The sequence below is a fragment of the Phasianus colchicus genome, chromosome 10 (assembly GCF_987193195.1).
Source record: "Phasianus colchicus chromosome 10, bPhaCol1.hap1.1, whole genome shotgun sequence".
In the NCBI taxonomy this organism is placed as follows: domain Eukaryota; kingdom Metazoa; phylum Chordata; class Aves; order Galliformes; family Phasianidae; genus Phasianus; species Phasianus colchicus.
Window position 1 is genome coordinate 23,399,133 of NC_143445.1, and position 22,682 is coordinate 23,421,814.

The window sequence follows — 22,682 nt, forward strand, 5'->3', positions numbered from 1 at the left end:
TGGATTCTCTTCACCAGTACAGATGCTTTCACAAGAAACACCAACTACTTTCACACAGGAAAACCACCTCAAAGAAGCAGTGCAATGGCTATTCTGATTGTAATGCAATTCCATTTGTCAGTTTATTATTGAAGTTCCCTCATATTCACAAGGGACTTAAAATTCATTTATGTTACTGATTTTAACTTTTTTTTTGAAACAGATGTCACAAAATACCTGAATGCATGACAGAACATTTTAACACACAGGTAGAACACAATAAAATACGCCCTTGTATAGCCAGAAAAAAATGAAATGAAAGAGGAAAATGCCATGGACATCTATAATGAGGACAAGTAATCCAAATAACGTCTCACTTTTGACATCCATACCCTCCATTTATGCAAACACTTAATTTATGGATGTGGATCCTATATCAATACCAACCGGGGGGGGGGGGTGGGGATGTTAGGATTCAGACCCCTTGTCCTGAATACATTCATTAAAATCATGGTAAGAGGAATACAAGGAGCCTCCATTTACTATGATCTTTCATTCTGTTTGTATGGAGTACTACAGAGTCTTCACATGTAAGTGCAAGCTTCTTGTTCTGGCATCCACTTTGATGGCCATGCAGCTGGAGGGCACCTTTGGCAGACTGCAGGTCTCATCCTGAGCTAACAGAAGCACGTATGTTCGATGCCATTCCCCCCAGCCTACAGACTTCCTGTTGTTCTGCAGCAGCATGCATTATCTCCCAGCATCTACACCACTGAAACTAATGGGAGCTTTTACTTTTGTTGAGTCGAACCAATATCAGCCTTCTGATGACAACAACGAAACCGGGATCGCAACCTGAGCGCATGTGACACCCTAAAGCACTCGTGCCACAAGTGCTTCTCCTTTCCAGAAGACAACACTCAGACAGCATGGACCATCCTTGGGTTCTCTCAGCACATCCCGCTCCACGGATGTGCTGATTACAACATCATCCAGTCCAACCATCCACCTATCACCAATAGTTCTCACTAAACCATATCCCTCAACACAAAATCCCAACGTTCCTTGAACACCTCCAGGGTTGGTGACTCCACCACCTCCCTGGGCAGCCCATTCCAGTGCCTGACCACTCTTTCAGAAAAGTAGTATTTCCTAACGACCAGCCTAAATCTCCCCTGGCGCAGCTTGAAGCCATTCTCTCCAGTCCTACAACAAACACAGTAACTGTCAGGAACGTTTAACACTACATTTCCAGTTCTTCCCTACAATCAGTCACAGAGTAGGAAAAGGGCCACTTCAGGCTGCACAACTTCACCGCTGGCATATGGCAGCAAACCCACAGCAGAAACACAAGATCTTCCTCCCCTCTAAAACAGATGGCACGCCGATCAAGTCGGATATAATCTGATGCTAGCTGCGCTACTACTGCTATTAAATCAAGAACCAAAAGCAGTGGAAAGTAGTACAAACAAAGAAAAACCCAACGCCGGGGAGGTAGAGGGAGAGGACAACAAAGAATAGTCAAGAACAGTAACAAGAGACAAACTACAGCAGCAAAGGCAGACTGCTTTTGGGTACATTTATGATTTAACAACCAGGAATGGCAATAGGAAAGAAACTGCAGTGGCCCTCATCCGATTACAGAGGACGTTCCTCTAGCCTGATGCTGGCCCGGTTCCCTCTGCTCTTGTGATTCACTGCACTGGGCACCTGCCAGGGGCTACATATCCTGCCTGCTTACATAATTACATATTTATGATTCTGCCGAGAATTCTTAGTCAAAGCTTATTTCTGAACTGTAAAATGCCTACAGGATCAGCAGAGAAAGTTCTCCGACAAATGAGGCTTCACAAGAGAGCCACCACTTCTTGTAATTTTTAAGGACGGTGGTTTCCTCTTCAGCTGAATCATTCAGTAAGTAAACTTTAACTGGCAGTAGAATAAAGGCAAGCGGTGCTTTCCCTATGAAACAGAGAGAGAGACTGCTAGTGGCTTTTATTTGTTCTTTGTAAATATATGTATATATAATTAAAAACCCCTCCACAAATGTCTCAGAATGCAGCAGTATATAAACTTTTAATTCTTATCACAGTACTCACCCTCTCATAATGCAGTCAATACTTCCTCTATATCATATTACCAGCACTTCCTCTTCAACACATATACCACTATGTCAGCTTATTCATGCTGATCCAATAAAGAGAATTTATGGATGAACACTGTGAAATATCTTTTTTCAGCTGTAACCAATTATCAGACAAGAAAACCACTGCACTCCACCTTTCTTTGTTGATAATAGCATCCATTGATTTTAGAAGGAGCAGAACAGCCCAAAATTTCATGTCATCACTCAGTTTAGACTAGTTCAAAAACTGCTACAAACACACACATAGATAATTTCCTTTTAAAGGTGTACTCCATCAGCTGTACAGCCAAAAACTTCAGCAGTAAATTTCATGAGCATTTGTAGGCTCTACCACTGAAAACACTTTCAAGCTTGGTTAGCTTTACACACAGAAGTATTTCTCACTTACATCTGAAAAGAACCATTCCTACACCTGAAGTTACATGCACGCATACACACATGCATTTGAAGGATAAGAGCCTTAGTCTTGTAGAGCTATTTATTTTAAAGCAACTATTCACCAATATCTTAAGGACTTCCAAGTTTCAAATCCCCTTGAAAGCAAGGGCCCCTATTTTTAACGTAAGAAAAACCACACTTCAGCTGTACCATTTGCTTGTGATTTTGACACAACACGCAGCTCCAGCTAGCACAGCACTCACACCTATTACCACTCCCATGACTTGATCCAAACCTGCCAAACCGACCCAGGCCAACTACCAGTAATGCTTCACTTCCCTTTGCACCACACTTCCCTGTGGGCCCCTGAGGTTAGTGGCACAATCTCCTGCTGCCCTTGGGTGCCTTAAGCAAAAGGACTGCCAGAAATTTACATTCACTCACTCCTCTGCTGCCTTAAAGGAGCAGAAAGATCTCAGGAAGACTCTACAGACAGCACCACAGAAAGGCTCTAAGAGCAAGATCTGTCACGATCTTAGGAGGTTTTTGCAGATATCTTCTAATCCCATCACTGGATGCATTTTCTTCAGAGGGAGTGCAGCTCCTGCCCATCCTCCAACCACTCTTGCTGTTTCTGGGCAAAGCCTGTCAGGTTAATTACGCTCAAGTGTTGCACTCATGGAACTTCCCACCGTCAGTCTCGGTGCCTGCAAAGCTCTTCTCCTGAACAAGTCTCTTGCACATAAGAACAGCTGCTCTACCGTTCCTATGGAATTAAACCCATCACAGCAAGCTGCCATACAACGGTAAAACCAAATGCTTCCCAGTTTTCAGTAGCTTTCTAGTTTCTGTGGACTTCTTTAGGCTGCTGGAGTAGACAAGCTTTGACAATCCCCTTCCAACCGAACCATTCTATTCAAATTAAATAGACATACATATACATACCAGTACATACATATGAATATAAACAAAAATACTCATACATAGCTCCATGTATTTATACGTACACGTGCCCACACATACGCAAAGAAAGGAAAAAAAGAAAGCAAGGCAAACTGCCCTGCCTCCAAAACTTACTGCATGGTGAGGACAGAAAATACCTCTTGGGTAAGCTAGCTTTTCCATCACGCAGCAAAAAGAAATAATAATAATTTGCTAAACCTTTTATGGAAAATCTGATGCCATCTTGCCTTTAGGCCAAAGGACCAGGACTTTCTTTTTTATTTCCAACACATTCGTTAACCCTTGTGACCTGAGGAACCCCATTAGCAGCCTCTAAATTAACCTCTGAAATCCAAGAAAACGTTGCATTATGCACCAATCTGCCTTCCTCACAAAGCCTTTTTTTGTTAAGTTGTCACATCTTCCTTTTAAGAGGCCAATTTGCACAACTATATGCCATACTCCATTTTAAAAGGCTTGAACACAATATAAATACATGATTTTACAAAAATTGCCAAAAATTCCAGTATGTTTTTAAGAATTAACTAATATTGTACCCTGTTTATGTGTTAGCACAACATATCTGATACAAAAAAATTAACATCATCTTTTATTCACCTTTAAAATGAAACAAAGAAAAAACAAAAGAGGATGTACCACTTCTGCATTTTAGTGCTGGACTTTTTTTTGACTCTCAAGAAATGGAACTAACAGTCATGATTAGCAGACTGATCAAAATGCTTGTATCATTTCTCACGGGAATCAAAAATGTATTTCTGATTGAATCACAGAATCACAGAATCACAGAATCACTAAGGTTGGAAAAGACCTATAAGATCATCCAGTCCAACCATCCACCTGTCACCAATGGTTCTCATTAAACCATATCCCTCAACACAACATCCAAACGTTCTTTGAACACCTCCAGGGTCGGTGACTCCACCACCTCCCTGGGCAGCCCATTCCAGTGCCTGACCACCCTTTCAGAGAAGTACCATTTCCTAATATCCAGCCTGAATCTTCCCTGGCGAAGCTTGAAACCATTCCCTCTAGTCCTATCACCAGTTACATGAGAGAAGAGGCCGACCCCCAGCTCACTACAACCTCCCTTCAGGTAGTTATAGAGAGCAATAAGGTCTCCCCTGAGCCTCCTCTTCTCCAGACTGAACAATCCCAGCTCCCTCAGCCGCTCCTCATAAGGCCTGTGCTCCAGACCCCTCACCAGCTTCGTTGCCCTTCTTTGAACACGCTCCAGGGCCTCAATGTCTTTCTTGCAGTGAGGGGCCCAGAACTGGACACAGTACTCAAGGTGCGGCCTCACCAGAGCTGAGTACAGGGGAACAATTACTTCCCTACTCCTGCTGGTCACACTGCTTCTGATACAAGCCAGAATGCCATTGGCCTTCTTGGCCACCCGGGCACACTGCTGGCTCATGTTTAGCCGAGCGTCAACCAACACCCCCAGGTCCATTTCCTCTACACAGTCTTCAAGCCATTCCACCCCAAGCCTGTAGCGTTGCTTGGGGTTGCTGTGGCCAAAGTGTAGAACCCGGCATTTGGTCTTATTAAACCTCATCCCATTGGCTTCAGCCCAGCTCTCCAGCCTGTCCAGATCTCTCTGTAGGGCCTCGCTACCCCCAGGCAGATCGACACTTCCAGCCAACTTGGTGTCATCTGCAAACTTACTGAGGGTGCACTCAATGCCCCATCCAGGTCATCAATAAAAATATTGAAAAGGACAGGCCCCAGCACCAACCCCTGGGGAACACCACTCGTGACCGGTCGCCAGCTGGATTTAGCTCCATTGACCACCACTCTCTGGGCTCGACCCTCCAGCCAGTTCCTTACCCAGCCAAGAGTGTACCTGTCCAAGCCACGGGCTGCCAGCTTCTGCAGGAGAATGCTGTGGGAGACAGTGTCAAAGGCCTTGCTGAAGTCTAGGTAGACTAGAACACATATTGAACACAGGTAGTCAAATGAAACCAATGCTGTGAGAAGAGCACAAACTGCTTTCTGCAGGTCAGCCCCTGTCCCACTCTTTGTCTGCACACATCAAAATGAACAATAACATAATAAAAACCCATGAAAGTTGTATTTTACTATGATTACTTCTGGGATGATGATGGTGTCTAGCTTAGCACCAAAATCTACATTCAAAGTGTTTCATTAATCAAGAGATGAATAAGTGTTTAGAAATCTCTGGAAGAATGAAATATGCCACCTTATAGTAAAAGCAGCTTTTAAAACAGAAAAAACAAAAGTAGAAACTATTTCACTTCGCTACACAGTACAGTTGAGTATGTTTTACGATCCCTGTAACAACAAGCATGCCCTTGAGAGAGTACAATTCTGAATTTCTAACATAATTTGTAGAGGGAAAATTAGGGCAAAACGCAGCAACATTTCAAATACAGTCTCTGAGTACTTTAAAATTTTATGAAGTATAAGGACTAGGTTAATATGGAATGAGTCACGTTTTTAAGAGAAGCAGTAACACAGACCTGAATTTCAAGTCATAACTAAAACCACGCACAACTAATACAAAATAAAAAGAAATCAGAGAAGCCTTCTGTTGGGAAAAGGTCAACAGCAACAGTGAAAACTCAGCAGTAACAGAAGAGTCCGAGGGCACTGCTGGTTTCACTTTCAGTCAATTAAAATACCAGGCTACGTGACCAGGTACAACTGGCATCTTCTCACTCCACAACTCTGTTCCCTACAGCTGAAATTCATCCCAAGCAAAGATAAAGCGCAGTTGATACCTGCAAAGTTTGAGCTTAAACATCAGGGTATTAAATGGCATAAACTCTTGCGTAGATCATCTGATCCCTGAGTTGTCTTTGCTTGGTACCAAGCACATGCTGTATTACATGCTCTGATGTCCCAGAGTCCACAGGGTCACTGACTGCATTTCCCAGTAATCAGTTACACCCAAACTCTCTCAAACTGCCACTTTTTTCACTGGACAAAGCAGAGTTGTAAAGGTGTTAGTGAGATTACAACTGATCTACATACTCTTTAGACCCACGTGCCCACACAAATCAACTCAGCTCTCAAATCCCAAACTGAGTTTCACATCTTGTGATTAGAAACACCATCCTTTTAGCACTGAGCGTAATGATCTAGAGATGCCTGAAATGCAGGCTAACATTTCCTGTATTTAGTTCTCAAGTCCAGTGCTGCATTTGACACTTCCGTAACACAGCTCAATGTGATAATGTAAGACTCAGAACTGCTGAAAGGAGACTGTGAATCTAATCAAAGTCACAGATAAAGTTCCAGTCTTCTTCAGAGCTCACCTCTGCCTTCCACCTGCACAACTATTAAAATGCAGAAATACACCATCATGACAGTTTGCAAATATCACCTTCCAGCCATCCAAAACATTCAGTAATATTCCAGAGATGGGAGTAAGAAGATCCCACCAAGCAAGACTACTTCTAGAGAGATCTTTAACTTCACTGGTCTTCCTCTGTCAAATGCACTGAAGCAAAATACACCTGGCACTATGTACATTTGTAATAGGAGATGCTGTTAGCATTGAAATAAGAAGCAGAGAGCACCCCCAAGGGGGTCAACAGAGCACTCGTCTCACCTACAACTTGCCCAGAACAGGCTTTTGGCCAAAAGAGGAAGCAAAACCAGCTACCAGCAGGATGAGCTATGTCATTGTCAAGTCACACTCCTTGCTTCAAGACTAACACGCTGCCCTACTTTCCACAGGGTAAAGGAGAAACAACTTCAATATTCTGTCAAACAGAATAAAGCTCTAGATGTTTCTTACGAAGAAAAAAAAAAATCAATTTGTGTACTGGAAAAAACACCACCACCACAGTCACTCTGAAAATAGTCTGCAGCAGAAGAGGGCCTACAGTGTATTTGCAAGAAGAAACCACACCACTAACTCAGTTAAAAAGGTACTTACCATTGGCAGTGCATTGATATGCAGAAGTTTTCCTTTCAGGTGTCTTTTGCCACAGAGGGGCGATACTGAAAGAAACAGGAGACAAAAATAGGAAAAAATAATATTTATTATTCTGAAAACAGCAGCATTAACACAGTTCAACATCAGCACAGCCTACCCCACTGCTCCTAGCACCAAACTCGTGTTCTGTCTGCACCTGCAGAGCCCCATCATACAGTGCCCTGTGGGGAGCCTGCAGCACCCACCTCTGAGCACTGCCTGGTCAATGAGCACCACCACCATCAGTCCTCCAGGGTACTGCACCCAATCAGGAGCACAAACCACCACCTGTATCAAAACCATCACATCTGGATTTGCCTTAACTTTCCAGAAAAGACTGTGGGATGCTAACCAGGCAGAGCAGGCAGCTCCCAAGATCTTTTGCCCATGCCAGAAATAAACTTCAGCAACCGACATTTAAACACCCTGAAAGCCCCAAATAAAAATCCAATCTGTTTTCCTACCACATCCTGTGCTGGGCAATCAGGTTTATGGCCACAGGTGTGCCCAGGCACCAGACGGCCCACAGCTCTGCAGTGAGCTCAGTGCCTGAGCCAGCAATTGCCCAAAGCTGGCAATATGCACAGAACAGAAATCTTGCAAGAAATCTTTCCATCTTTCAAAACAGAAGGATATAGTTCAAAACCTTCCATGTTATCATAACACTCTCATTGTTTTCTTTAAATTCCCCTGGTAATTGTTTCATGCATCCTACAATAAAATAGGTATGTACAGGCAAACACTTTTCCACATCCAAGTGTGTGTGTGGACTCCACGCAGGGCTGTAACCATTTCCATGTAGCACCACTAAACTATTTTTACTCACACCAACATTTATGCATGGCTGCTCACCATACAAGCACTTGCACACTACCTTTCTTGTTAGGAAATAATTTCATCACCCACTCAAAGAGCAGAAAGAGGGACAGAAGGACATGGGTGACTAATAAAGCGTTATCCGTCTGGTTTTAGATTAAACAAAACATCTCCAAGCTACTCAAAGGCCTTTATAGCAAGTAAAGAACCTTCAGGGCTCGTGACTAACACTGTTCTCAAGTGCCATTCTCAAACTCAATCAGTAGGAAACAGCTGATTACAAACCTATGGCTGAACCCACAGTCAGGGCAGGCAGAACCTAACAGCACAAGGAGCTGCTGCAGAGGATGCTGAAGAATGTGAATATGCTGGGAATTGAAAGAATTTGCACACATGCTCATTTTCCTCTGCTTGGCTGTGCTGGCAGGACAGAAGCTATGTACACTGGGAGAAGAGAGCTGCCCTTGCCAAGGGGCACATTGGCCCACGTGGGGCTGGTCACAGTGTTCTTCCTGCAGCAAGGGCTGCGGGGCAGCACGGAAGAAAAGGCCTTGTGGGCTCGCTCAGCAAATCCCATAAACAAACGTTATCTGCCAATACCTGGAGTTTTCCTTAAAAAAAAAGAAAAAAAACCAGTATCTGCCCTCCTCATCCGAAAACAGGTTAAATCAGTGTCAGGTCTGTGTCCCAAGCACAATGGAGGAGAGCTCCACACAACATGTCCTTCAAGTTGTTTCACTTGCAAAGGAACATGTCAAACATAAATCAAATAGCAACTGCACAAACACTTTCAATGAACAAAGGCCTTCTTCAGTGCCCACCGCCCAAACTGCCCACACACCTCATGGCCAGGCTGGGTGCCCAGTCTCCTCACCTGTGCCTTCCAGCTGAACTACGCAAGAACATGGGAGAAGCTGGAAGAAGAGAAGCAAGCACACCAAGAGCTCCCTGACTCTGCTACACTCCTCCTTATCTGCTGTGGCTCTGATTTTAAAGAGCACTTGAAATGACAATGGAATGGAAAACGCTGGGACGTCCTTCTTCAGAGCCCAGCGCTAAGCACTGAACTCTGCCTTGTCAGCAGATTTTTCCTTCCCAATTTATCCTATTGGAGTTTGTTATTTGTCACATACCTTGAAATAAAGCAGGTGACAGCTGTAATGTATTGATTTTAGACTCACTCTCTTTATAGGCTGACCTGCTACAGTGATTTAACCAGGTGACCAGGTGTAGTAACAGCCACACTACCCAACAATTAAAAATAACCCACTAAATGCCCTTGAGGCTGATAAGACACCTGTGCAGACAGTATCAGCTGCTGCATTTAGATCCCTCCTCTCAGAGAAAGCAGGATTTTGTGGTTTTTGTTTTTGTTGGTGTTTTCTTCTGAACACCTTCAGTTTGACTGCACTACTCCTCTCAACCTAGGAAGAAATACAACTTAAGGAAGAAGTGCATCCTGCCAGATCCCAGTGTTGGCAGCACACTCTGGCCAGCTCTGCCCGCACTGCACAGACAAACCCACCAGTAGCTCTCCGCACACCTGCTAGCCCTAAAAACAAAACCAAAATGGCAACTCGTGCTATTAGCATCTAGGCTGTGGTCATCACCAAGTCATAATGGTGTGCTACCAAGACAAACCAGCTGGAAACGCTCATCATCTTCTGCAGGAGCTGAGCCACTGCCACTCCCTGTTTCCACTTGCGTGCTCTGATTTTTCTTCTAATCCTCTTAGGACAGCAATGTTTATACTGCTTTCTGAGACTTTTGTGCTATTTGAGCTTTAATAACAAATTTGCTCATTAAACGCTGTGCTCTGTGAATTACAAAGGCCTTCCAAGGACACAGATCTTTCCTCCTCAATTCTCCTCGAGTGACCCACCTTCATCTGGCTTCAGTATCTGCAGAGTGTCCCAATCAAAACAGAATTAAAAATAACTAAATCCTGGATGTTCTCCTCAGTAACTAGGCTGCAAAAAGCATCAGACAATAGCTTTAAAAGCCTAAATTGAAAACTAATCACTGCATTGAATCCTTCCTTTCATTTGGTTAGTAGGCATATACAAAACCAGTGGTGATTCTGCCACTGCCACACTTGGAACGTAAACAGAGAAAATCAGAAGTTACTTCTTGTAATCACACTTTCACTGCAATCCATGGGATTTTTAAAGAAACCAGCCCAGTACTTCTGCAATAACATCTGCTTTTGGAACTAAGAGAAACTGAATTCAGATTTATCACAATTCACGAAGACTCAACCAACTGGAGTCAAGAAGACCAAACACAAGAAGAGAAACAAATATGGACAAGTGAAGGAAAATGGTAAAAAAAAAAAAAAAAAAAAAAAAAAGAGGCCCGCACACAAGACAGCATTAAAAATGGTCATCATCACCTGCAGTTGGCTAATTGCAGCTGGGCTGGTGCTGCAAAGCATGAACCAGCCTGGCACTGCTGAAGGCCATGTCAGAGGGATGCCCAGCATCACACCCAGACAGCTCAGGGCATCATCACAGCACTGCATGCGGGGCCATGGAGGATCACACTCAGTACTCAGAGATCTCCAGCGAGGTGCCTGTCTGTGATCCTAAGCTCTATCTGAAGTAGCTTTTCTCAGTTAATTGGCAGAGGAATCTCCATTTCCTAACCTTGGTTCTGGTTTTAGGTCTTTATTACGTAAGAAATCTGGAAGACACAAATGAAAGCCAACTTTCTGGACTTCTAAAAGAATATATATATATTAACGTACACACACACACACTCACATCACACAAAGTTGCACAACTGCACTGGAGAAAACAGAATCCGGATACACAGACAGCCTTCCAAGTGCACAGCGCAGCACTCACTGTGCTATGATAAGCACAGAAATGCAAGACTAAAGCAAAACAGTATTGCAGCATGGTAGCAGCTGCCTCCACGTTTAACAAAAATTTCTTTAAAAGCCCAAAACTGAGGGAATCATAGAAGACAGCTTATAACATACTGAAAGGAAAGGAAGCTCAATTGCTGGAGAGGAAACCGTACTGGCCAGCCCCATTAAAAACACATAAAGCACCAGAGTAATCTTGTCAATACCAATTAGTTTGTACCATCAGGGAAGGCGGGGGAAGAGCCCCGCTGCAGCACAATTTCACTTGCAAGTCATTTAAATGAAATTCATTAGTAAGTAACCCAATTCACAGACTGGAAGTTAAAAATCCTAGAGAACAAAGTATAACCCAGCTGAGGTTGGGAAGAGCATGAATGGTTGTTGCTCCAACAGCTCTTCCTCCAAGTGCTGAGCATGATGTGCCATAAATCCCACCTCTACATTGCCACGTGTGTGACCACCATGCATCCATATAAACCCCAGGTACGTTTAATTTGTGCCGCTTGTTTGTTCTCTTCTGAAAATAGCGGGTGTTGATTCACTGACAAATTTTTGTATTTTTACTCTAGAACTGAGTTACAAAATTTAAATTCACCCCAGGGGAAAAAAAAAAAAAAATAGAAAAAAATACGTAAGTTCCAAATTGTGTTTAATTCCCTCTCCCGGAGGTAGGAAGAGCTTCTTCCCTGTGACAGCGCTTCCCAAACAGCCTCAGCAGCAACAACCACCAGTGGCTTCTAGCACAGCATCACAGCTGGATGGCAGAGATCCCTTCCTTTGCCAGCACGGGAACCTGTTCCTATGAACTGATAGCTACAAGGTTACCAGGGCTTCTAAACAGGTTTGTAATCTCAGTATGGAACAGAGCTCAAACTGCAGCCTTGGATAAAAGACCTTTCTCACTGAGATTTCTGCTCCTGGTGTCTGTCCTGCCTGTTTTCAGATATGGAGGACAAGATGTTCCTCTGCTTTGGGACTAACCGTGGTGCTGCAGAAGAAACAGTCCACTGTAGAAGGCACCAGAAGTTGTTAAGAGTTGGGCAAGGGTACCACTCTACATGCTTCTTCGTTTGTTCGTCTTAAAGAATCTAATTTATTGAATTCATCAGAATTCTGTGTCAAGTGTGCCACGCTTTGGGAGGTGGGATGCATGTCACAGGTAGGTATCACATTTGGAAGTGCTGCAGAAATGTTCAAATAAGGAATTCCCTGAAAGTAACAAGAGGACATAACATCGTGGTACTTCCAATCCTACAGATGGTAACCACCACTTGGGCTGTGGCTGTGCTTCTCTCAGCATCAGCACCTCTACTCCCCTTACCTTTCAGACAACCTAAAGTCCAACACAGTATCATTCCAAGCAAAAGCTCAATCTGTGCTGTGTCCAGCCAAGTTAAAGGCCTACAGAGAATGTTCAAGCAGTGCATCACGATGTGGGTTCTGCTGCAGGACGCAGCATTCGCAGACGCCTTGATGCCAATGGGAACCAGAAGTCCCACCACAGCTACTTCCCCACATGCCAGCCAAGAGCTCCATGTTTGTTGATATTGAGCCCACAACATGCTCCTTACTGCTGGGGATTATCTTGTGTCAATCTCCCTACATTCTGCATTCTCCCCCTGGCTCCCTAAGCCACCACGCTGTGGGGTCACAGGGGATGCAGCCCTGGAAGGGAGAAGTTCATGAGCAGAGCTGCAGCTACAGCATCAAAACGCACCTCTGTTACCAGGGGCTGCCTGGTGCCTTACACAAGCCTGGAATCCCAGCACAACAGCTCACAGCAGAACAGAACGATGCATTAGGCAACAAGGATCACAGCAGAGACAAAACCAATATTAAAAACATATTGTCTGCTTTAGACTCCTATGCGTGCCCGCCATACTGATGGAACATGAGAAATATTTGCATTACTATCATACTTATTATATATGCGGTAAAAGACACCAAAACTTGCTCCATAGAATAAGCAGCCTACAGAAAAACACAGCAAATATTTACATTAGCACTGTGGTCAAAGGGAATGGTGCTTATTAAATAAAACAATTGAAGCCATTAATCAACAGCAGCATTAAACTAATCTAATCATGCCACTGCTTCACCTAGATTTTTGAACAACAGGATCTAAGCACAACCAGGGAAAACAAGTGTATCTGAATCATCAGTGACACCGGAAGGATCTGACAAGCATGGGGACACAGAGCTGCAGCACAGAGGTCCCAGGATTGAGGCCATGATTAATTGGGAACAACAAAACAGTGCCTCACCCAGTATGCCATAAGGAGTGATACAACAGGGTTACCTACACACACACAGCTTTACAGTGATACTGTGCACCTCTCACCCTACGTGGTCCAGTTCTAAAAAGAGCTTTCCCTAAAAATGCTATTAATTACAGTAATTAACTTTTCAACTGTGTTGGGTTTTCCTACTGTACAAAAATAGCTTTTCTTACTGTACATGAGTGCAAAAAAAAATAAAACAAAACCAACAACAAAAAAAAAAGCCAAGTTCACTCATTGCCAAAGTGATTGAAGTCAGTATCTTTGTTTCATTGAAAATACCTGTTGAACATCCTTCCATAAGTGCAGAATCACTGCCTCAATGTACAGCCCATCTAAACTACATACTACATACTGCCTGTGCAGAGCCACACACAGCAGTCGTTCATCCTGCAAGCAGATGAAAGCACAATCAGAAATCTACTGTGCTGCTTTGCAGATAGTTGAAAAAAGAGGAGATTGCCAAAGTGAGCTGCCCAGCACCTTGTACCCTCCTTTGTACAAGTCAAAAGATTCCATCCAACAGAAATTCTAAGGGCCCCAAGTGTGAACTTCAGGACTGCCACCCCAGGGATCCCCAGCCCTCACCTCCAACTAGAAGGGATGTAATGGCAGATGCCTAAAAGAGTCAAAACAGCACGAGCACAGAATCTAGTCCCCTAAATTATCTCCTAGCCTCCAGCTATTTTCAACTCAGATGAATTCTCTGAGCACAATTTGCTTAGTTTTAGTAATTTACTATTTAGTAATGTCAACAGAATTACCTTCCATTAACTTGTTCATTCCCACAAACACTGAGCACATACCTTTCTTCATAAGCAGTTTTACAAGTCTGCTCCCTGCTGTGCAATGAAAGACACAGGCTGTTCCTTTGCTCATTTACACATCTGCCTCTTGCCAGAGTAACCTGCCATCACCGCAAGAGAACAGGAACCTCGGATCCCCATTCACCCTTGGTTTTCAAGGCTTTGCAGACTACAGCTGCAGTCCCATACCACAACTTTTCCATACCCAGAAGCTGCATGAAAGGGACACCCAGTCTCCGTAGTACATTTTCATCCAACTGTACACTTGGCATAGCGTTAACTGAAGCCTCCCACTGCATTTCCAACTCTCTTTCGTTTCCCATCCTTCCAGTGTTACCATTTGACAGGGCAGCAAAGAGGAAAAACATCACTCATACATCAACAAAAAAAAAACCAGCCCCTGGCACACTGGAAGTGTTCATCTAGGAAGGTGTCCAGGAATTAGAAATGGGGAAGGGAACATCTAACATGTTATTTAAAAGAACAATATTATATTTCAAGACTATCCTTGAAAGAGTATCAGCCAACATGCGCCCATTGTGAGCTCACACCTAGAAGAATTCTGTTTCTTGTGTGCCAGTTTTTATTCAGGAAGCTATCAACTTCTAAATCTTATATCCACCTGGCTAATACTCTTCTCAGTGTCTCACCTTTCCACTCTTATTTTCTCTTCTGCTCTTCAGTAGAGCACCCAGTACACAGGGTTAATAGCATTTGTTTTTCCTGTAATGACTGTCCTAACAGACAATGGTAAAGGATGTATCAACGCCATCAGGAACGACTTAAATTTAAGCTTTAAGCTTTTCTGAAGAATTGACACTGTTTTTAAAAGCATTCCAGAAAAAAAAAAAAAAAGGTTTTGTCAAGTATGTTATTTCAATTTCAAGTATGCTATGTGAATTTCAAAACCAGTACAAAAATGGAACTGCTCCCTGCTCTGTACACTGAGCAGATTTTTCAGCTCGGTGAAAGCCCAGCTGATAACTCAGGAAGCCATTAATGGATGTGAGCTCAGGGAAGTAACCCAGCTTCCCCGACCAAGAGAATAGACGTGGCAATTTCAGAGGAGCAAAAGTCAAGAGAAAGAAGAGATCCAAGTTTTAGATAGATCTACTGAAGATGCTGTAACTGGAAACACATGTTAAATAATCAGGAAAAGCTTCCCCAAAATAAAATTGTGCAACTGGAAAATTGCTATAGGAAATAGCCTATGCTATGGGACTTCTGTTATTTTAAGAAAGACTAGGAAAGACTGGAAAAGGAGTAATTCTGCCTCAGGACACATCTAGCACAGTGTTTGATCTAAGTCTTTTCCCTTTCTTTACTTTTTGATTCTTATCTCGATTGTTTCACACCAGGAATTTGAAACTGGCTGAGCTGCACATCCGGCAAATCCTGCCGTTCAGACTAGATTAGGCTGAAGATAGGATTTTACCATTTGGGAACTTCATTTACAGAATTCTGCCTCTGAGACTGCCGGCAGAATTCCTCTCCAACTGTTGTCTGGTCTTCACGAAAAAGGTCCTGTTTTCTTGGCTTACTCCTTCTCCAAGTCAACTCACAATTATCAACGGGATCTGCTACATTGATCAAAGCAAGCAGCGAAGACTGGAAGTCCTCCAGTACTGGTCTTGGGAAAAAAAGAACAACGTCAACCCTTTACTCTCAATTAAAACAAACATATCTACTTAATCTTCCAACTTGTGAAAGACAGAAAGCTTATCCAAACTTTATTTTTAGGACACACTGGATGGCTACCACCACTGAAATTACTTGCTCTCTGTGTGCTTTTGGCTGCTGATACTGATTTCCTAAGGCATCCACAGACTTGCCCACAAGGGTCAGCTTTCAAACACTCTGTTTCAAAATAAAAATGCAGTGTCTATAAGTTTAAATACATATATAAAATTTCAAAATAAAGTCGATACCTTTATTTTCAGTTTTGATACACAGATTTTTAGTTCTTTTGTTACTGATAGACCGCAATGGAGGGCTGTGCATTTTGCTACTTTCTTTTGTGATCATGCTAAAACAGGTTCATTAACCAAGGAAACAACTGACAAATTCTTGAGCCAGGAATATCAAATCAACACGCTTGTCAAAATACTCCACCTTGCACAACTATTTCCACTCATGTCAGACATGTCAAATACCAGGCTCTGGTTCATCTCCAAACAGAGCACACTGCAGATATTATTGCAGTCACACCTAGTCAAGGGTGTTTCTTTTTTTCCTTTTTTTTTTTTTCTAATAGAACACTATGAGGTATTTAGCACTAGTAGACACACAGAACTTATGCTGTTATGTAATAAACGGACAAAACTTGACGGCACAATAATGATGCATCTTCCACTACGCTCAGGAGTAGTAACAGTCCAGGTTTACACATTGTTGCACTACAAAAGAGACAATTTACCAAACAGTCCAATATCTACACACTTAGTTGCATGAAACTGTATAGCTGCAATCATTTATCAGAGGTTTGGAGCTGGTTTTTTGTGTCTTATTCTTTTAGCCTGAGGAACAAGCAAACCCTTACACTACAAAGCCATCTCAAACACTAGCACTTCCATCCCATTGAACACACTGCAATTATTTTGACGCTAGCTTTATCCAGAAATAAAGCCATTTGCCATATCCTCACAGCAGTACTGCCACCAGTCTGGCTCTGCACCTTCTCTAAGAAGCCTCACTTGACAGCCTCGAACCGTGCCCGCGGGGCTTGGTGCACAGTACTTCTGATCAGAAGTATTTCAGTTTGCTCTTTTAGAAGGACACTTTTTTCATCCTTACAGCTGCTTTGATATGCAGGCCCATTCCTAGTCCCTTAAGGATGTAAAGTTTTCCCAATGACACAGTTTGCCATAGTTTAAAGTATTCTAAGCTTGCAACCAAAGACACTGGCTGATGCCAAACAGATCAAAAAGACGGAAATCACTCCAATGCCCAACAACAGCAGCTGAGCTTGGGGACAGAAGCCGAGCCTTCCTGGAGTTCCCCTGGACACAGCCTGCTCAGCCCACCAGAGATCCTCCCTCAGCCTGGCTGGGAGCACGTCCCAGCATGGGAGCCCAGCACTGATCTACAGGAACCACTCCCTGCCATCTCTCCATTTTCCATTATAACTGAAGACCGCCTCTCGTTTCTTTGGTAAACAACAGCAGTGGCAGAAACAAGGCACTCCCAATTTACTCACAGCTACTAAAGTTCAGAGAGGTTTTTCACACGGCCCAGAGCCATGAGCATAAGGCCAAGGCTCCCAGTTTAATTTCCAATTCAATTCAATTGAAGTTTTGGCAACCTTTTCCAAAATCTGATTGAAGCCACTCTAATAATTTCAAACAAATACAATACTAAGATATGCATTCAGTTGGAAGTCAGCGATGCAGCGTTTCCCAGGAGCATTTGTTAGAGGCGTTGAGCAGGGAGCGAGCATTTCTCCTACCCCATCCAGTGCGCCTTCCACCCACAGTTCTGCAGCCTTCAATCTGCCACTTCTGAAAACCTAACCTCTCTAAGTCTGAAATCCCAAAGAAAAGCATCAATTCATTCCACTACTAAGGAAACAGCACTTCTTCCTAGCTTTTAATACTGAAGTCTTCATGAATGTATCCAGCACACCACAACAACTAAAACAGATGTGATGCACCGGATAACCTCATTTATCTAATTACAGCTTGCCATGGCAAATAAGAAACATGCTCATCATCAATTTGCAAGTTTCTAAGAAGTCAGAAAAACTGACAGAATAAGCATAAGCAAAGGCTAAGTTATGTATTTATGTGCTTTAACAAAAGTAAGGCACAGCAACAAATCTGCCCAGGAAGGAAAAAAAAAAAAAAGAAAAAAAGTCAGCAGTTGTACTACAAAAAAAATCTCAACACCAACAGCAGATAAATGTTCTAACAGATTCCAGCACAGTTATCCCCTGGAAAAAAAGACTGTTCTAAATCCAAAACAAAATTACAATCAATTCTCTGAAACAAGGGCATGTTGATGTAAATCATTTTCACTTTGACCCGCCCTGGGCCTTGCAGAAATTCCTCCTGCTATTAAGCACTCGAAGGTGTAAATGAAGGCTTGAAAGACATTCTCAGAGGAACAGCAGTGATCAACCTCAGTATTCAGAGAGCAGCCCAATGCTTTCAAAAGGACACGATCTGAAGCAGGAAGGAAAGGCAGGCAGCGGCCCACACAGGTACATCTCTATTTCTGGATGCAAGGCAGTGGGAACTGATTCAAAAGGACACATCCACATCCCGAGGTTTGTTCCTTGTCGGGTAATGCCACACATGTGGCACACAGACGATTAAGGGAGCTCCAGCACTCTAACTACAGAATGGGAGCTCTCAGATGGTGCTATTCTGACAATATGGTAAATTCTGCCCTGCTGAACAAAAGTATGATTTACTGAACAACTTAAGTACCTACAAATCGCATCCAGAAATTTTCAGGTGGTGGCATTGCTTTCTGCCCTGAAAAATAGAGCTTTCTAAACGAATTTAATATATATATCAGATTGCCATGTTTCTACAATTTACAGGCTCAATCTATTATGCAACACTCAAATTTCGTTCCTAGCAATTTGTATCAACACATCACCGATCCAAAAATTAGAAATGGAGGCCAATACTTCGGCCTTATCAACAAAAGAACAAATCTCATCTTCTTTGGGGATTTTTCTTCATTTTGTTAGTTTGAGTTCAGCTTTATCACTTCTAATCTAGCAAACGTTCAATACTGAAATAAAACAAAATTGCATCCAGACCTTGGGAAAACTTCAATAATCATGCTGAGAAGGAGGGAGAGAATTAAAGGACGGTCACATGTAAGGCTGCCTATCTTAGCGGAACCTGCAGAACTTTTTCTTTGCTGTATGCATTCAGAACTCACCTTTTCTAAGTCACTTCCATCATTCTATAACGCAGCACTGCCCAACCACCAATGCTTCTGCAAGCCAGTTTTCCCCAGTAGTTCACTCTGGATACCATAAAATCTCAAACTGTATCTCCTCTTTCTCCATATCCCATCTGCAACATCAATACATACACCAACTACAAGATCAACAGTACTGAATTAACTGCAAACAACAGCAGAAGAATAATACACTTGTTCCCATTTGTACGGTAGCAAATAAGAAGCTAACAGCAATAGAAGATACATACAGTACAGGAAATCTTGGAACCCCCTTTTGAATTCCACCTTAGAGACTACAAAAACACACCAAACCCTGAAATATCCATATATGCCATAAGACACTGACATGTAGAAATATCAATACATCCCATAAGATACTGATGTGTAGAGATTTTATATACGTATTTTTAACATCATACTGTAAAAGCTAAGAAAACCAAACAGACCTTCACATAAGAAGCAAAACATTCTCTATCAGCATCTGTACACCTCCTGCCTGCACCTCCAAATAGTGTGTGTCATAAAAAGAACACACACCTGAGAAATGGTTTTCTAGAAGGCATTCAGGCTTTTCTCACTTCAAGCAAAAACGTTCATTAACTGAACGCAATCTCTAAGGATTCATCTGCTTTGTTTCCCTATTTTTAAAGAACTATGTGAAAAGTCACTTCTCATTAATATCCGGTTGCGGAAGCCAAAGCAACCCAGCAGCACTCTTTGATCAGCAGATACAAGGCCTCTGCTAGTTTTGGAAGGGTTTTACATACAGTAACTTTAAAATCTTTGGATCGTTGCACCAAAGTCTCATTTCAGATTACTCCTGGTCTGGAGATATTAGGGATTAGCATTCTGCCAAGTCATTCCTTCTGGGAAGTAATCAAGCTCAGATGCCGGAGTCCCTAAGCACAAAGTGCATAAAAGGATCCAGCAAGATGGGATTGGCATCTAATTGTCACTCTGGCTCCATCAACTTGCTGTCAGATTCACTTTTCTTCAGTTCAGCACCTGAGAAATTTCCAAACAAGGCAGTATGAATCTGCCAATCCCCGATGTGCATCCACACCACAAGTACGCTTACGCTGTTTCTATGGCTGGGACACCACTTGAGAAAGCTAAGAAAACAACTTGTTCCCCAGACCCATAAGTGCTGCAGTGCACTTTGGTCACTTTCCAACATGCTCACACTTGTGGGCTGGTTAAATGTACCCAGTGGTGCACTACCAACTACTTAAAAGCCTCCTCTGACCTTCATATCTAAAAGCTTGCATAGTAATTCATTTGCAGAACTTAAAATCATCACAGGAGGAGGATCCTGCTTTATGCCAAACTCCTACACTGTGGATATGTGAGATACAGAATAAGCAATATTTTAAAACTAAACAAAAATCCTGTAGATTTCTACTTGTTAGTAAGATGATCAGAACCAGTAAGAGGTTTTAAGAACGGGACTTGAGTTTTGTTCATTCATCCCCTGCATCTACTGACTCCTTGGCTTCATAAAGCAATTCCCAAAGCCTTTAGAAAAAAAGCAGAAGAGCCCACTGGGTACAGATGGAGAACGAGCATGTTATTTAATAACCAGAAACTATGTATGAGAGACCTTTCCAGCTTTATTTTTAGCACAGCATCTCCGTAGGTACAAAGACAGAGCTTGAACACTGAGAGGAATGTAATGGGAAATTTGTTTTAACCATACAGTTCTAGCAGGTTATTAAGATTGCATCATTATCCTCCTTGGACAGTAATTGGCAATAAGACTACACGCTCTGCTCTTAGTTTTTGTTTTATTGATGAGTTGTGAGGAAAGAGGAACGCTGCTCATCCAACGCGCTGTTTATTTAATATTCAGCTTTCTTCAACTCTTCTTCTTACGCAAAGCACAAATGCTGATGATCAATTATTTTAGCAATCATAATTCAAGCTGAAATTTTACACTCTGTAAACACATTATCATGGCCACCACATCACGCGTTAGAGAAATTCCAACTGCAGCAGCCCATACAAATGAACACTCCGTGCTGAGCTTATGGCACAGTTCTGCCCTGAGCAGGCATGAGGTTCTCCTGCCATGAATGAGGCACACACAGATGATGGGTGCTTTCCTGGGCATGATCATATACTTGCTTTAAAAATTAAAATAATAATAATCAATATTTACCTCTCGTGGTGTTACTTCTGATACTAGTTTGTGTGTGAACGAATTGTGTGTGGATAAATCAAATGAGAGTTACTGCCGTATCTGCAGGAAAACTTCTTAAAAACCGCCCCAGACTGACGACAAGAAGCACAAAACTTTCAGAAGCAACTATTAGACCTTGGGAGCAATCTAGGACAGCTCCATGCTTCACGGATGGCCTAACACACACTGGGACATAGGTCAGGACAAACGTGATTCGAACACACAGCGCTGATGGACAAGGGGTAGATATCCCTGAGCAGCCCAATGGCCTTCTCTGAAACAAAGGAATGGATTTGTGGAGAAAGAGAACAGCTGTGGGCTTTAGCTCAAGCTGAGCAAGGCTAAAGGTGACTGCAGTGAGCGCGTACGCTCATTCACCAGAAGCTGAGTGAATCCTTGAATTTCTATTTAACTTGGATTCCTTATCAATTCAGTACGTCCCACACACACACAAAAAGCCAAATTTGTTTATTTCAGTGTGTAACAATTGGAATGTGTTGGAGAGAGAGCACGTGTTCACACATACTTGGAACTGTTACAAATTACTAGGAAAAAAAATCATATACTGGGTATCTGCAACAGGCAGCTTCTGCATAGAGAAACACTATTTCTAATCCAAACTAAAACAAAGTAAATCTAGCCAAAAAACACGTTCACAAACACATCATTGTATCCATGTATGCGTGCACACACATTTTCGAATATTTTATATAGGAGCACACTTTGAAAGCATGAAGGAGAGCATGTTGAGGGCACAACCAACACCGCTGCACTGCCCCTCGTGCAAGGAGACCTAAAGCACGTGTGACCACACAGTCACCAACACGATGCACACACAGCTGTCTGCTGGTGGGAAACAGAACAGCTGCAAAAAGACAGAGGTTAAGCCACGAGCACTGGGTGGGAGCAAAGCAGGAAGGAACTGACAGGAGTCTCTGCCCAAGCTTCAGCAGCGTCCTGCCTTCAACATATCCCATCCTGCAAATACACCAAGATCTGTTGGAGCATTCATAATATAAATACATAGCAAAATTCTGGTTTTTACAAGGCTTCTAACGTTTCCATAGACACAAATTAAGTTTCGTGTTGCTAAACAGAATTCTCTTGAAAATGTTATGTTTTAAACCACCTTCACCAGAGGTTAATGCAGGGTTAATTTGGCAGAGTGGTATTTACAGTGCTTCCAGATTTTTGAAATACCTGCAAAATTCCTCACTCTTCTCTTTAGCTAAATAGCAGCCTAGTGCAAAATTTCTTCCCACAGCACAACAATTAACAACCACAAAAAAAAAATCCAAAATTATGAACCTATGACATGCACCAGAGCAATACTTGGCAGATCACAGCATACTCTATTTATATAACAATCACCTAAAGTGATCATTAAATTAATTAAAGCACATACTT

The 22,682-nt window shown here is 42.6% G+C and overlaps 1 protein-coding gene across 15 annotated transcripts in view; it reads right to left on the reverse strand.

The window, feature by feature from the left end:
- Window positions 1-22,682, reverse strand: part of TBL1XR1 (TBL1X/Y related 1) — a 116,646-nt gene that overhangs the window by 48,611 nt on the left and 45,353 nt on the right. For all 15 annotated transcript variants that reach the window (XM_090147734.1, XM_090147738.1, XM_090147733.1 and 12 more), the window contains one exon: window positions 7,371-7,435. The gene's annotated coding sequence lies outside the window, so the exon portion shown is untranslated. The remainder of the gene's footprint in view (window positions 1-7,370; window positions 7,436-22,682) is intronic.